This window comes from Crinia signifera, chromosome 8 (assembly GCF_055691185.1).
Source record: "Crinia signifera chromosome 8, ASM5569118v1, whole genome shotgun sequence".
Classification (NCBI taxonomy): domain Eukaryota; kingdom Metazoa; phylum Chordata; class Amphibia; order Anura; family Myobatrachidae; genus Crinia; species Crinia signifera.
This window is the reverse complement of record NC_139224.1, coordinates 98,192,414-98,208,978: the sequence shown is the minus strand read 5'-3', so window position 1 is coordinate 98,208,978 and position 16,565 is coordinate 98,192,414.

The following is a 16,565-nucleotide window of genomic DNA, read 5'->3' as shown; positions in this document are numbered from 1 at the left end:
AGAAAAGTTTGGAACTCATCCCAGGAAGTTTAAGCCCCCACCCCCCCCCCCCCACCCCACCCCACCCCACCCCCCGCACCTCACCCCTCCATTGTTTGCCTCTGGGAGTAGTAGATCTAGTTTTCTGCAGTCCTGGCGCTCCTCCTGGGCCATTGGGACTGACAACAAATAGATATGCAGGTCCCGGCAGCGGTGCAGCAATAGCCCCACACACCCCGGCACCCAAACTTATTCAGCACCTCAAAAGCCACCGTGCAGTCTGCGGGGCTATTGTTGTGCCACTGATAGCTAATAGCTATATAGTGTGGAAACTGCTCTGTAACATCTAAACCTTGTATAATTTACAGCACATTATCATTATTTTATTTATTAACCAACTATAAAGGCTAATTACAAAATTATTTAAAAAAAACTATTTTGTATTTATTTATTTATTTATTTATTTATTAACAGTTTCTTATATAGCGCAGCATATTCCGTTGCGCTTTACAATAGCAGACAGTGAAACAACAAAACAGGGTATTTACAGACAGTCAAAATGTAGGAGGGCCCTGCTCGCAAGCTTACAATCTATAGGGAAATAGGCATTGATACATAAGTATAGATACTGTATTCTTTATTGCATCTATTCCACCAGAACGCAAGGTTCTATGACTGGTTCTGGAATTTGATAAGCTTGCCTGAAGAGATGAGTCTTCAGGGAACGCTTATAGGTTTGGAGACTGGAGGAGAGTCTTATTGTGCTTGGGAGGGCATTCCACAGAGTGGGTGCAGCCCGAAGAAAGTCCTGCAGTCGGGAATGGGAGCGGGTAATGAGTGTGGATGAGAGACGCAGATCTTGGGAGGAGCGTAGAGGTCGTGTTGGATGATATTTTAAGATAAGAGAGGATATGTATGTTGGTGTAGTTTGGTTTATGGCTTTGTGTGTAAGTAAAAGAATTTTGTATTGAATACGGTAGAATACAGGTAACCAATGAAGTGACTGACAGAGTAGCTTTGCAGACGATGAACGTCTGGCTAGGAAGATTAGCCTTGCAGCTGCATTCATAATGGACTGTAGTGGTGAGAGTCTGTATTGGGGAAGGCCAATAAGGAGACTATTGCAATAATCAATGCGTGAGATGATGAGAGCATGGATTAGAGTTTTTGCAGTGTCTTGTGTAAGGTAAGGGCGAATTTTAAATATGTTTTTTAGGTGCATGTGGCATGATTTTGAGACAGATTGAATGTGGGGTACAAAGGAAAGTTCTGAGTCAAGGATAACACCTAGGCAGCGAGCTTGAGAGGTAGGAGTGATTGTCATCTTCTCAACAGTGATAGAGATATCAGGTTGGTAACTACTATTTATTGGCGGAAATATAATTAATTCTGTTTTTGAGATATTAAGTTTGAGGTGGCAAGATGACATCCAGGATGAAACAGCAGAAAGGCATTCAGAGACACGCTTCAATACAGATGGCGACAGGTCCGGGGAGGATAGGTAGAGCTGAGTATCATCCGCATACAGATGATACTGAAATCCAAAGGAGCTGATTAGTTTGCCAAGAGATGAGGTATAGATTGAGAAAAGCAGGGGACCTAAAACTGAACCCTGAGGTACTCCAACTGAAAGAGGTAGCGAAGAGGAGGTAGAATCAGAGAAACGAACACTAAAGGAGCGGTTAGAGAGGTAGGATGAGAACCAAGAGAGGGCTGTGTCTTTAAGACCTATGGATTGTAGTGTTTGTATGAGAAGTGTGTGGTCAACAGTGTCAAAAGCAGCAGAGAGATCAAGAAGAATTAGTAGTGAGTAGTGGCCTTTAGACTTAGCAGTGACCAGATCATTCACAACTTTAGTCAGTGCTGTCTCTGTGGAGTGTTGGGCACGAAAGCCTGACTGATGCGGGTCCATTAAGTTGTGCGAGTTAAGAAAGTGTGTGAGGCGAGTATAAGCAAGTCTTTCAAGTAGTTTGGAGGTGCATGGAAGTTGAGAAATGGGACGGTAGTTTGAGAGAGAGCTTGGATCCGAATTCTGTTTTTTCAGAATCGGAGTAATAACTGCTTGTTTGAACAATGAAGGAAAGACACCAGTAGAGAAAGAGAGGTTACAGATTTTAGTTAAGATTGGAATGAGCACAGGAGACAGAGATTTACTTATTTGCGAGGGTATAGGGTCAAGAGGAGAGGTAGTAGAGTGGGAGGCAGAGAAAAGTGCAGATACTTCATCTTCATTTGTGGGATCAAATGAAGCAAATGCTTCAGAGGGCTCAGGTATGGAATTGAGCATATCACCAACTGAGTTGGAGCATACCAATTCATCTCTGATCTTGTCAATCTTATCCCTGAAGTAGGAGGCAAGATCTTGTGCATGTATAGTGGTTGGTGGCTTGGGTGAGGGAGGGTTGAGAAGGGATTTAAATGTATTAAAAAGTCGTTTTGGGTTAGAAGCTTGAGCAGAAATGAGAGTTTGGAAATATGTTTGTTTGGCAGTTTCCAGGGCATAACTATAGTACTGGTAGATATTCTTATATGTAAAGAAATCCATTGGACTGTGAGATTTACGCCATTTACGCTCAGCTTTGCGTGAGATATTTTGTAGGTGTCTCGTTAATTTAGAGTGCCACGGTTGGCGTCTAGGCCTACGTGGAGTGTGGTGGGTAACTGGAGCCACTTCATCCAGGGCTGTTTTGAGGGTTAGGTTTAGGTGTGATACCGCCATCTCAGGAGTAGTGAATGCAGAAATAGGAGCAAGCTGTTGTTGCAGTGAGGAGGAGAGTACTTGAAAATTAATATCATTAATATTTCTGCGGGCTTGAGGTGGATTAAAGGATTTCTGTGTTTTTGGGTTAGAAGTACTAGAGGACAGCATGCAGGTGATAAGGTTGTGATCTGAGAGAGGGAAAGGAGAATTGGTGAATTCCGACACTGAGCACAGCTTAGTGAATATCAGATCAAGACAGTGGCCATCCCGATGAGTAGAGGAGTCAGTCCATTGGGAGAGGCCGAGAGAGGAGGTTAGAGAGAGTAGTTTGGAGGCATGAGCAGCAGATTTTGGGCTATCAATAGCAATGTTGAAGTCACCCATGATGATGGTTGAGATGTCAGCAGAAAGGAAGTGAGGGAGCCAGGCAGAAAAATCTTCCAGAAATCGTGTTGGCTGCCCAGGTGGGCGATAGATAGCTGCAACACGCAGCGAGAAAGGAGTGTAAGTTCTGATGGAATGTACTTCAAATGATGTGAATGTGAGTGATGGAACCTGTGGTATAACTTTGTATGTGAAGGATTGGGATAGTAATATTCCAACCCCACCTCCTCTGCTGTCACCAGGCCTGGGTGTGTGTGTGAAGTGGAGAGCACCGTGTGACAGGGCTGCAGAGGAGGCTGTGTCTGATTGTGAGAGCCATGTTTCTGTTATAGCCAGCAGGTTGAAGTTGTTTGAAATGAAGAGGTCGTTGATGGATGTTAATTTGTTGCCAACAGAGCGTGCATTCCATAATGCACATTTTAGTGATTTGGGGGATGAAGGGAGGCATTTGATGTTTATGAGGTTAGCTGGATTACTATGTTCCTGAGAGTTAGGTGCCTGCGAGCAGGGCAAGCAGCTGGGGCCTGGATTAAGTGAAATGTCACCAGCTAATAGAAGCAGTAGAGAGAGATAGGTGTAGCTGCAGGTGGTTTGTGAATGTTGTTTCTGGCGACAGTTTGTGGATGTTATTGTCAATGTAGAGAGATATGTAAAAATCTCATGAGTGTTAATAAGAGGAGTGTGAATAATGGAGGCAGAAATGTGTATAGAGAGCTGAGCTTCAGGGAGAGAGAGAGAAGAGACTGATTTTGAGAGAAAACCATGGAGAGCGAAGAAGAGCAATAGTTTATAGTACATGGTGTATTTGAACAGTTCTATAGGCCAAGAGTTATATTAGGCTTGCAATAGTTAATACCAGCTTACTGGTGTTGCTCAGATAGTAATTTATAAACCCTACATATATGTGAGTGCACGCTGATTAGCACAGCTGACCATAGATTGGATACAATGCTATGGCATGCAGTGAAGTAAATGTTTTCAGTTGTAGAGTTACCCTGTATTTTGTGAATCAGACACCAGCCTAATATGGCTCCAATTAGCAAATTTGCAATGTCTAAATGTACAAACACAAGTATTGCAATATAGAAGCAGATTATGTTATTAGAATGGATGAATCACATACACAAACAGGCAGCATAGTGACAGTGTGAGTATATAGGAGTGCAGGTTAGTTACATACGTTCAATTTTAGAGGTTAAAGCAAAGGGTTGTTAAACTTTCTTAGGCTTGAAGATGTCTTGGTGATGAGTTCATCTGTTTAAGTCCTGAATAAGTCCTGAATTTGTTGTATCATTACAGAACCCTTTTAAATAAACCCTTATAAAATAACCCAACAGCCCAGGCTACAACAGCCTAGTGAGGCTCCCTTATAAATGATGGATTCTGTCCATGTGAAGTCAATACAACTAATCAAAGCCTGAACAATCCACCCCTCCCCAATTACAAGGCAGGCAATAAAACTCCAATATAAACAAACATTCAAATAGCAGATTGCCAGCACTTGAAGACAAATTAGTTTAAACTTATACAAGAGCTCTCAAATCTATAAATAATATTAGCACTGTCTTGGATTACCCAATCAAAATATTTGATTCCCTGTTAAGCTGCAGGAGCAGACAGGCCAGTATACCAATAGCGATATTTACCCAATCAAAATATTTGATTCCCTGTTAAGCTGCAGGAGCAGACAGGCCAGTATACCAATAGCGATATTTACCCAATCAAAATATTTGATTCCCTGTTAAGCTGCAGGAGCAGACAGGCCAGTATACCAATAGCGATATTTACCCAATCAAAATATTTGATTCCCTGTTAAGCTGCAGGAGCAGACAGGCCAGTATACCAATAGCGATATTTACCCAATCAAAATATTTGATTCCCTGTTAAGCTGCAGGAGCAGACAGGCCAGTATATATATATAATGATATAGCATAATTGGAACAAAGGACCAGTTTAAAACAAAATAAAATCATAAACATTCCCCAAGATTTAGAATAAAGAAACAAATGTAATGAAGGATATATGGTCCACTATTAATTATTGCTTGGGACCCAGGGGTGACCATCTTTAGCAAGCTTGTCCCACTGTTAAATATGTGCCTAATATACAGTATATACTGACATTAGTGTATTGACTGAATCTGCTTGTCTTATCCTGTGGAAACATAAACAAAGAATGAGTTTATATCGTGTTGCACATTTTATTCTAACCCCAGCATGGCCTGTACCAAGAGGATATGAGCACAGGAAAAGGGAAACTGATGGGACAGATAGTATATGGCTAATCTCCATTGTAGTTCAATAAACATAATTCTGCATACTGCACCCATTCATTTCATGAATATAAGCAGTAAATGTATGTATTCTTGTTAAAGAGATCTAATCATCACAATTATTCTTAATACATACAGGTTTCTTGGACACAATCAGATGCTCGCTGCTGAGAGCGGCAAAACATAGAGTTTAAAGTCTGAGGGCAGGAGCAGAGCTAGTGTATGGCAGGGACTGGGAACCTTCGGCCCTCCAGCTGTTGTTGAACTACACATCCTAGCATGCCCTGCAACAGTTTTAGCATGACCAAATAGCAAAACTGTTGCAGGGCATGCTGGGATGTGTAGTTCAACAACAGCTGGAGGGCCGAAGGTTCCCCATCCCTGGTGTATGGGAGAAACTGACCAGGTGTTTTATTCATAAACCAAAATATGTGAAAGCACATATCCCCTAAAGAATATTCCAATTGGCCATATTGGAATGGCTGTGATATCAGGATACCTCCCAGCATGCTCTGTAGCCAGTACAAAGCTTGTCTTAGCTAGTCTATTCTCCAGCATCCTGAGCTCCCATTCTGTTATTCCTACAGTTTGGATATTCCATATCATCTTCAGAATTTCTGGTCCAATCCACCTGGTAATTATATGGTTCTATATGGCCTACAGTTCTTCAGCCTGGTCCAGTTTGTCTGCTTTTCCCCCATTTTCAAGTTATATTCAAATCGTCAGTCTGGTCCCATCCACCTGATCATTCTCCAGTTCCATATTGTCTACAGTTATTCAGCCTGGTCCAGTTCATCTTGTAAGTCCCCAGTTCCAAGCTATATTCTGGTCCAGTGCCCCTGGCACTACTGTATATACGCATTTTTTCCCCCCATACATGCTGGTACATATTAAACTAACTTATGAATTGTTGAATGTTCCTGCGACCAGCGGCTTCCCCTAGCAGAGAGTCTCGTTTTTATCAGCGACCGTCTCTGATCACTAATGAAAATGAGAAACTGAGCTATATATTGCTCAGCGATCATTTTGCTCCCTGTACGGAGTTTTGGACCAGTGGTTCACAAACTTTTTTAAATCATGGCACCTTAGTGTATCAACTTTTTTCGTGGCACCCCTAGGCCAAAAGTTTATTATGGAGTACTTTAGAAAAAATTATAAAATTAAGTTAATTGTGTTTATACTGTATGTCATCCTTAGCATCAATTATGTGGTAAGGAACGGGATTAGCTTCTGTTTGTCCACATATTTTAATTATTATTTAGGAATGTATTACTAGTTATTTATATAGCGTGCACATATTCCAGGATAAACTGATCCCAAAATCCTGGGATTAGAGACTCCAATCCAGGGACTGAAATCCCAGAAATTTAGGATCTACATTCCAGGACCCCGCAGATCCCAGGATTGGCCTACCTACATCAGACAAATCAGATGCTGCCCCTTGGTTGCATCACCAACCACATACTGTATAAACCTACATGTTCTGATGTATGTAAGATATGTGTTGACTGATTATCCTGGCAACTGACAGTGCTGTGTTTATCACATTCGCCATGCTGCACCTGGGACTCAGCATTAGCCTCCACTCTCCTTCTAAGCTTGTCTCGCGACTCCCATTTGCAAGGTTTAAAAGTCTGGAGGCAAGCTTAGTAGGAACAGTGGAGCCTTATGCTGAGTCGCAGGTGCTGTACGGCGAATGTGATTGATACAGTGCTGTCAACCTTCTTCACAGGAGGTTTCTGTCTTCCCTGAGCTCTCCCTAGGACACCTGCATTACGGTTTGGCCGGTGTAATGTCCCAGTCATACTCCTCACCATAGGAACTACAAATCCATCAAAGAGGAGCCAGAATGTTCCTGTCAGTATTTGATTGCTCAGCAATTATGATGCGAATAAGTACTAGAAGAAATTAGGGAGCTGGAGATTCACATTTCTACCAGAGGCTCTTCCTTAGGAACCCAGAAAGAAGACCTGCTTCAATGTGGACTGCAATAATGATGCATGTCAAGAAGAACATGGTGTTACTTTTTAATTTAGCATTATTTTGTGTGCTGACCTTAATAACTTTGGCACTAAATAATGCCTAGGCAGAAGAACGTAAAATGGTGCTACTCCTGCAGAAAACAATTCTGGGGATGGACAAGGAGGGGCAAGATAAGGACAAGGAACTTAAGATGCAAGTCAATCGCTTGACAAAGGTGGCAGAACAACGAGAAAAATCACAGAAGGAAGAATGAAATTATGTGAAATCCTGGGGAGCAGTATTATTAACTATAGTAGTATTATTTATAAACTTTTATATCAATTGTTTTTCAGTGTTTAGGTGGACACTGTTATCTCCCCCAGTGAAACCATATTAGCGCGGTATTGGCATTCGCCTGCTTGAATTGCGCCGCTGGCTTCCATGCTGCTTCCTACACTCCTGGGTTTCTGCTGCTGCCTCAAACGTCCATATTCCAGCTCCTGCCTTCCAGCTACAAGCAGCCTTCTGCCACCTGTGTTTCTCTGCCTCCTCCATTCCACCACTGAGAGTGCCTCCCCATCCCTGCTCCAGGTATCTGTTGCTGTGATTCTTCTGCCTCTGCTCCATGTCTACAAAAAAATAAATTGTTGCTACTCTCCTCCTTCTATGCGCCTATGTCTGAGTGCAGCCTAGGGATGGACCACCTCCCGAGGTGTCCCCACGACTTATATAACAAGAGCTTTCAAAAATATGTGTATACAGATATACACATATTTGCTCTTCCTCCAAATACAGGAGGAAGAGCAACTACAGGAAGTACTAACGGAGAGGCGTTTCTTTCTTTGATTGTGGAACCCTGTCCATCCCTTCCATTTGTTCCGAGAATCGGAGGCGGAGAAGAGGACACTCTATCTCTAAATAGGGACATATTGTTTCTATTTCTACCCATTTGTTTGTGTGCCTGGTGGAGGGAGCACTCCCATTTGTGTATCTGCTCCATGTCTACCTGCCCATCTCACCATCTGGGCAACCCACATGTGCATTCTACACACATCTGAATACAGGCATGAGGGGAAGACTAGGAATTTGGCACTTCATGAGCCCCCGACAGAGCACCCATCACCCAGTAGCACTCCCGAAATTATGGTTGAGACCAGAGAACAATGAAGAACTGAGAGAGAATTCCAGATGATCACCATAGATGCTATAGAGTAATGTGTTGGATTGATGTGCAATATGTTTAATAAAATGTTTCTTTAATAGAGCAGCCATGTGTTTCCCATAAAATTTGCTACCTATGCAGGGGCTTTATCCAGCGATATAAAACTTGGCAGGGTGGATTGGGTCACTGGCAGGGAAAATTTACTAAGATCGGAGTTCTATTGATGATGGGATGTTGCCCATAGCAAGCAATCAGATTCTATCTATTATGTTCTAATCTAGAAGGTGCCAAATAAATGGGAAGTGGGATCTGGTCAGTTGCTAATAGCAACATCCCATCTTCAATAGAAGTCCCATTTTTATAATTTTACCCTGCAGTGTCAGACAGGAAATGAGGGTCCACCAGGGAATTGCATTGGTATGGGCCCATGTATGTATAATAAATACTGCTAGTGTATTCATGAACAAAATATATTAGCAGTATAATGCACATAGCTATAATATCAAGTCCAGAGTAAAAGAAAAAGAAGGCTCTCTTTAATGGGGAACTGCGGGGGTGATTCACGGGGGCTGTGGGTGGCGTTTACCTGTTCTCTATGCTGCGAACATACATAGCCTATCGAACAGGTCTGAATCAGGCATTTGTTCAATATTTTATTGTTTATTTAAACATTAAATTTGTATACATACATTATACATTAAATATATCACTTTTGTCTATACCAAAGAGCTCAATATCATAAATCATCATCATTATATAATTATATCAAAACTGCATGGAGCTGCCGGCTGGCCTCAATGTCACGTTATGGGCCTGCTGCTGCCATTTGATAGATTGTCTTCACTGTGATTCTGGTCGGTCAGTTTCTGTTATGTGTTAGCCGTCGCCATCTTGCTGCTGGGGGCTCTTTTTCTTCAAGCCTTGGCGGTGGCCGTAACATATACGTTTGCAGTAATCAAATGATACTCGCTCCATCGGCTGCCTGATACCTCCTGGTTGTCTCTTTGCAGCTCCTGCTACTAAACTCTGGTGGAATACTCACGGTCGCTGGTTTACATTGGTCTCCGCCCTGCTGTGATGAAACTTCTGCATTGCTTGTTGAATACATTAAAGATGGCTAATTCCCTAAAGCAAATTCTCCAGGCGATAAACGTCTCCACCAAGAGGCTTCTTACTAAGGACCTGATTCAGACCTGACTGCTAATGTGAGAATTCGCAGGGGGCTGCAAGGAGAAAGCTGTTGCCCAGAGAGAAAGAGAAGACGACCATTGCTATCTTTCGAGAGAATTGCACATGTATTGCTAATCGCGAGCCATTCACGAATCCAGAGCCATCGAACCGTTTTTCCCATCTGTGCAATTGTGAGGAGGTCTGAGGCTCCCATCTATTTGGGACCCAAAGGCAGCTTCCTATCAGTCAAACTGCAGCTTCATTGCTATTACGATCCATACACATTTTCAGTTGCTAATTCTCCTCACACATATACATTGCCGGCTTTCAGAACTAATCCCAAGACAAATTTGTTCTCAAAATGGGCAAAACCATGCTGCACTGCAGGTGGGGAAATGTAACATGTGCAGAGAGAGTTAGATTTGTGGGGGGGGGGGGGTTTCAAACTGAAATCTACATTGCAGTGTAAAAAATAAAGCAGCCAGTATATTTATTGCAGTGTAAAAATAAAGCAGCCAGTATTTACCCTACAGAGAAATAAAATAACTCACCCAATCTAACTCTAATCTCTGTTCATGTTAAATCTACCCCGCCTGCAGTGCAACATTTATTTATTTATTTATGGTACTGTATTGCTCATTTTGAGAACACATTTGTCCTGGGATCAGGTCTGAAATAGACCCTGTTTTCGGTACACTTGCGCAGTCGTTTGCTAATCACTCCAGTTGCAAAGTCTCTGATTAGTGATCAACTCTGAATCAGGCCCTAAGTTTGACGTTATGATGGGCGCATTTCCAAGTGCTTTGGATGTTATCTACAGGTTTACTATAAAAGAGACACTTTTATTTTCACAGAATGATTACTATCATTTTTTGCAAGAGCCTGAAGTTTGGTCAGATTATTATTGTATCGCCCCATAATTTTGTTTTATTATCTGGACACCTTTTATGCCTAGCTGTTTGTAATATACAAATATTCAGCATTTTTTTTAATGCACCTCTCCAGGATTTCCTGGATTCTCCCTGAACTCCCCTACAGTTTTGTAGTATACAAATCAGCTGGCTACAACTGCCAGCTCTCCCTGCACCCCCTGGGGGTCAGTGCCGGGCTGGCCAGGGGTGAAGGGTGCCATGTGCCCCCCAAGCCAGTACAGTTTTGCAGCACAAAGGCCATTGCTACATTGTGTCTTTATATACCTGACAGGCTGCAGCCAGGAAGGAACTCTTTACCCCTGCAGCTGTTACCCAAAGTAAGCTGTTGTTCCATTTAACGTTTTAGTTGTTTGGATAAGATCAGTGGCGTAACTAGATAGTTATAGGCCCCATAGCAAAAGTTTCTAAGGGCCCCCTATTTAGCAACTGATGGTGAAAATGTATGTAAAAACATATTACTTAGACAGTAAAGATGGGCCCTTTTAAGCTCTGGGCCCCATAGCAGCTGCACCGCTTGCATCTATGGTAGTTACGCCCATGGATAAGATGATAAGAATTCCCAATGTGCTGAATATCCTTGTAAAGGGGTCCTTTTACATTAAACGCAAAAGGAGTATATATGTATATAGATAACCCTCCACATCCTCTTATGTCAGTGTGTGTGTATACAATATAAGGTATGCAGTTAAATGCCTGCAGTGGGGATCCCAGTGGTCAGGATGCTGACAGTGAAATTTTGACTGCAGACATTACCGCCTGCCAAAACCTCCCCCCCCCCCCCCATCCCACTGTCTGTGTCTTGACCGCCGGTATCCCAGCTGCCTGGAAATGATACTAAACACTACATAAATATATATATATATATATGTTGTAACTAAGGGCCTTATTCTAGTTCACTCTTTCTGACAAAATCTTTCTTAAATGGACAAAACCATGTGCACTGCAGGGGGGCAGATGTAAAATGTGTGTTATTTTGTTTCTGTGCAGGGTAAATACTGTCTGTTTTATTTTTACACTGCAATATAGATCTCACTTTGAAGTAAAACCCCACCCAAATCGAATTATCTCTGCACAAGTAACATCTGCCCCACCTGCAGTGCACATGGTTTTGTCCACCTAAGAAGTATTTTGTCAGAAAGAGTGAACTAGAATAATCCCCTAAATGTGGAGGAGACTGATGGCCTCATAGTAGCACTTGGAGGAATCTGATGCCAAAATAGTGGCATGCAGAGGAGTCTGATGGTATAATAGTACCAGGCAGAGAAGTCACATGGAGTAGTCACAAGAAGTCACAAGGAGTAGTCTGATGGCACAATAGTGGAATGCGGAGGGGTCTGATGGCACAATAGTGGAACATGGAGTAGTCTGATGGCCCAATAGTGGAATGCGGAGGGGTCTGATGGCACAATAGTGGAACGTGGAGTAGTCTGATGGCACAATAGGGGAATGCGGAGGGGTCTGATGGCATAATAATGGCACATGGAGTAGTCTGATGGCCCAATAGTGGAATGCGGAGGGGTCTGATGGCACAATAGTGGAACGTGGAGTAGTCTGATGGCACAATAGGGGAATGCGGAGGGGTCTGATGGCATAATAATGGCACATGGAGTAGTCTGATGGCCCAATAGTGGAATGCGGAGGGGTCTGATGGCACAATAGTGGCACGTGAATTAGTCTGATGGCACAATAGGGGAATGCGGAGGGGTCTGATGGCATAATAGTGGAATGCAAAGTAGTCTGATGGCATAATAGGGACATGCGAAGGTCTCTGATGGTCTTATAGTAGCACTCCCTTGGAGGAGACTGTTGGCACAATAGTGGCATGTGGAGGAAGCAGACGGCATAATAGAAGTATGCCGATTAGTCTGATTGTATAGGACTTTAATGGCATAATAGTGGAGTATTTCTGACACCATACTATTTTATGGCACTGGAAAATCTCACTCATTGTTTACATTACTTATAGCATATACATTAAAATTACTCTTCTTCAAAGCACAGCATTTATACATTTGTTCTGGTCTTAAACCTCCATGACTGATGCCAGAATGAATCCAGTACTGTGGCACCTAGCCTTGTTAACCCGTTAGCTGCTGCTGTCTTGGCAACGTGGACCACATTCCCATCCATAAGTTAAGAAGTGATTTGTTTTTAAAATGTTGTACTATTTTGGAAGATTCCTCTGTGGCAAATAACTAACAGACTTTCTATTCTCCCTTTTACAATACAATAACCACAATAGCACTAATATTCTCCATATGTCATTTTTCTTGGACTTATTCTTCTGAGAGGTTTTATTGTAACTAATATTTATAGTTCAACGCTTGAAAGAAATAGTTCAGGACAATCCTATTTTTATATTCTGAAGGTGCCCATACACGGAGCGATCCTGCTTTGGGAGGCGATCCACGCTTCCATGCATCGCACACTGCAAAGCACAAAAAGTGAGCTGCCTGTACTTTTTGAACTACATCGCATTGCATCTAGTTCAAAACACACAGAGCTAATTGCTCCACATATGGGCACCTTAAAGGTAATGCTGGCAGCATATTTTTACATCTTTTATTTATATTAGCGGTACTTGTTTCCTAGAACGGCCACAATCCAGTGGCGTAACTATAGTCCCGCAGCCCCCGCAGGTGGCAGGGAGGTGCTAGGCAGGTGTGGGCGCCTGGGGGGTCTGCGGGACTATAGTTACCACCTGGTCCCGGCTCCCGACTCCTGCCCTCCCCCTCCTTACCCCATTGCCGCCGGCGCCGCTGCCTCTAACCTGACACGCAGATCTGTGTCAGGTGACGGGCGGTCCCCGGCTCCGGCTGCAGTGCTAATATAATAAGAGACACTCGGAAAATGGCTGCCCCCATAATGCTGTATGGGGGCAGCCATTTTCCGAGTGTCTGTTATTATATTAGCACTGCAGCCGGAGCCGGGGACCGCCCGTCACCCGACACAGATCTGCGTGTCGGTTTAGAGGCAGAAGCGCCGGCGGCAATGGGGACGGATAAGGAGGGGGTTAATATTTGGGGGGGCGCCCGAAATGTCCGGCGGGGGGGGCGCAAAAAAAGTAGTTACGCCTCTGCCACAATCCTTTGAAATCAGGTCCATTTTGCCGGCAAAGGCAAAATCGCGTTGATCGCGTCGGTCGCGTGCACTAACATGGCACGCGACGCGACCAACGCGATCAACGCGATTTTGCCATAGGGTTCAATGTTAAAATATTTTTAACATTGTAATCGCGTTGATCGCGTCGGTCTTGTGCCATTATTATGGCACAAGATGCGATGGACACGATTAACAACATTTTACATAGCAAACAATGGGAAATGGCCCAATATGGGCCATTTCTCATTGTATATGCCCCCGTCATGGCTATTAATTAATGCCCCCCCATTGTGAACGGCACCCCACGATTAACGCCAACCCGAAGCGTGGCGAGCGTAGCGAGCCCGTGAGGGGCGGCGGTACGCGTCCTCGGACCTTTTCATACCCCTACTATCCACGTTGGCGTGGAGTTGAGAATATAAAGTGTGGCGAGCGCAGCGAGCCACCGAGCCCGAAGTGTGGCGAGCGGCCGCGTATATATGCGTATATATGCTGCACTTGCCACACTTAATATTCTCAACTCCACGCCGACGTGGATAGTAGGGGTATGAAAAGGTCAGAGGACGCGTACCGCCGCCCCTCGCGGGCTCGCTACACTCGCCACGCTTCGGGTTGGCGTCAATGGGGGTTTGGGGACAATTTTACATTGAATCCAATGTAAAACAGGGTCCCAGGGACCCTATTCACATTTGAATCAACGTAAAAATCGGGTCCATTGCGTCGGTCACATCGCATGCGAAAACAAGTACAAGTACCATATTAGCATTTCGCACCCATCAATGTCAGTTCACTATTGTCCTCAGTATTGTAGAGCAGTTTTTGCCCATCTCTTATCTGTCCTCCTCATTCCCATCTTCCTGTCTCTTCTCTTGATCCATCCTGGCTCTCATTTCTGTCCCCCACACATCCCCATCTTCCATCTATCACTTCTGCCACCCCTCATCTTCTTGTATCTCATATCTGTCACTCTATCTCCACATCTCTCATCTGTCCCCTCACTCCCTGTCTCCCAATATCTAATTTCTGTCACCCTCTGTCTCTAATCTCTGTCCCTTACACCCCTCTGTCTCTAATCTGTCCCCCTCACCATCATCTCCTCTTCACTCACTTGTCCCCATTCCCGTTCCTCAATCTGACTTCTGTCCATACTTACCTACCCTCCCAGAATGGCCGGGAGGGTACTGAAAATCGGGTCCCCCTCTCGGCCCCCCGGAAGGGTGGGTAAGACTCCTGCATTTAGCGAGGTCCCCCTGCACCAGCCCCAGACCAACTCCCTCTGCCGGTCAAATACCGGCATTAACGACTCTTCAGGGAGGGTGGCGGGGCTAAAATAACACAAATCACGTAATTTACTACCACCTCTTCACCGAGATTTACTGAAAGGGGGTGGGGCTTAACAGGACAGGGCTTAATTGTGGAAAGCCCCACCCCGAGAAAAGGCTGCAGGCAGTCTCCTCTCCGTGCTCTCCTGGAAAGGAGACAATCAAAGTAGGCAAGTATGCTTCTGTCAGAGGAGGAACAAGCTGCTCCTTCCACTTGATATGTTATTTTTTTTACAAGTGATAAATTGCTTGCAATTTATCGCATGTAAAAAAACTCATGGGGATTTCAAGGGGTATCGGATGTAAAAAAAGCACCCACAATGTGCCACTGATGATCCGATTTGTGCTACACATATGATCTATCCTACAGGATCCAATGCGCACTGGAACGCGTCCGATTTGGGCCCATTTCACCCAATATTATACCTCCCAACATCAGGCAGGCATGAAGATGTGCGCACCTGAAATTTTGGGGCCTATACCCGCGAGGCCACGCCCCCATTGTCATCACTGTGGGGGCATGGCTAGAGGCTCTCTGAGCTGCTGGCTATGTCCCCAGCCCCTCAGGCTGCAAAATTGACGCTATGCGCATAGATTCTATTCACAGGTGATGGGTGGGTCTCCCAACAGCTCCCCCCCCCCCCCCCACCTCGATATATATAGCAATATAGCGGCCCAATCCATCAGAATACGGTGAAACCGGCCCAAAGACTACGGGTGAGATCTAATAGGATGAGAGATGCAGAAAGTGAGAGATTTGGTGAGAAATCTCCAGGTTTTTTTAAAGCAGCAATCATTTACACTGCAAAATCAAACTGGTATTGCAGTGTAAATGATTGCCGCTTTAAAAAAAAATGGAGATTTCTTACTAAATCTCTCACTTTCTGAATCTCTCATCCCATTAAATCTCACCCTACATGTGTATGGGCACCTTTAGACAATTTTTTTGCAGAAAAAGTATTTACTTTACAACCATTAATCACAATGTACTACAGTGGATCAAAATAAATTTGGACAGCCTTTGTGGGTTGTCTGGGATTGTAGTTTATAGCATATAGGTAGTAAACAGGAGATCAAATACAAGTTGAACTTGATGAATTTATGTATTTTTCAACCTCAATAACTATGTTACTATAAATCTTTACATTTTGGACTGTGGGCCAGATTCTCTATGCTTCAAAAGTGATAAAATGGAGTGATAAACAACCAGCCAATCAGCTCCTGCCTGAGATTTTTTAAACAGTCTGTGACATGGCAGGTAGGAGCTGATTGGCTGGCTGTTTATCACTCTCAATTTTATCACTTTTGAAGCTTAGAGAATCTGGCCCAGTATCTTTAAATAAAGGACGTGGGCAATTATTGCCCTTTCTTCCACAGTTATTTGCAAACCAGTCTACATTAATTGATGCAAAAATAAAAGTCACTGGGCATTAACAGAGTATCATAAAAAATAAAAATAAAACATCACTTGTATCCATCACACAATAGCGCCTGCTACAAGTCAGTCATCAGTGTGCCTTCAGTTCAGTTCTCCCTGTGGTAGTAGTAGTACGCATGCGCCGGGGTTACCAGCGCTGCC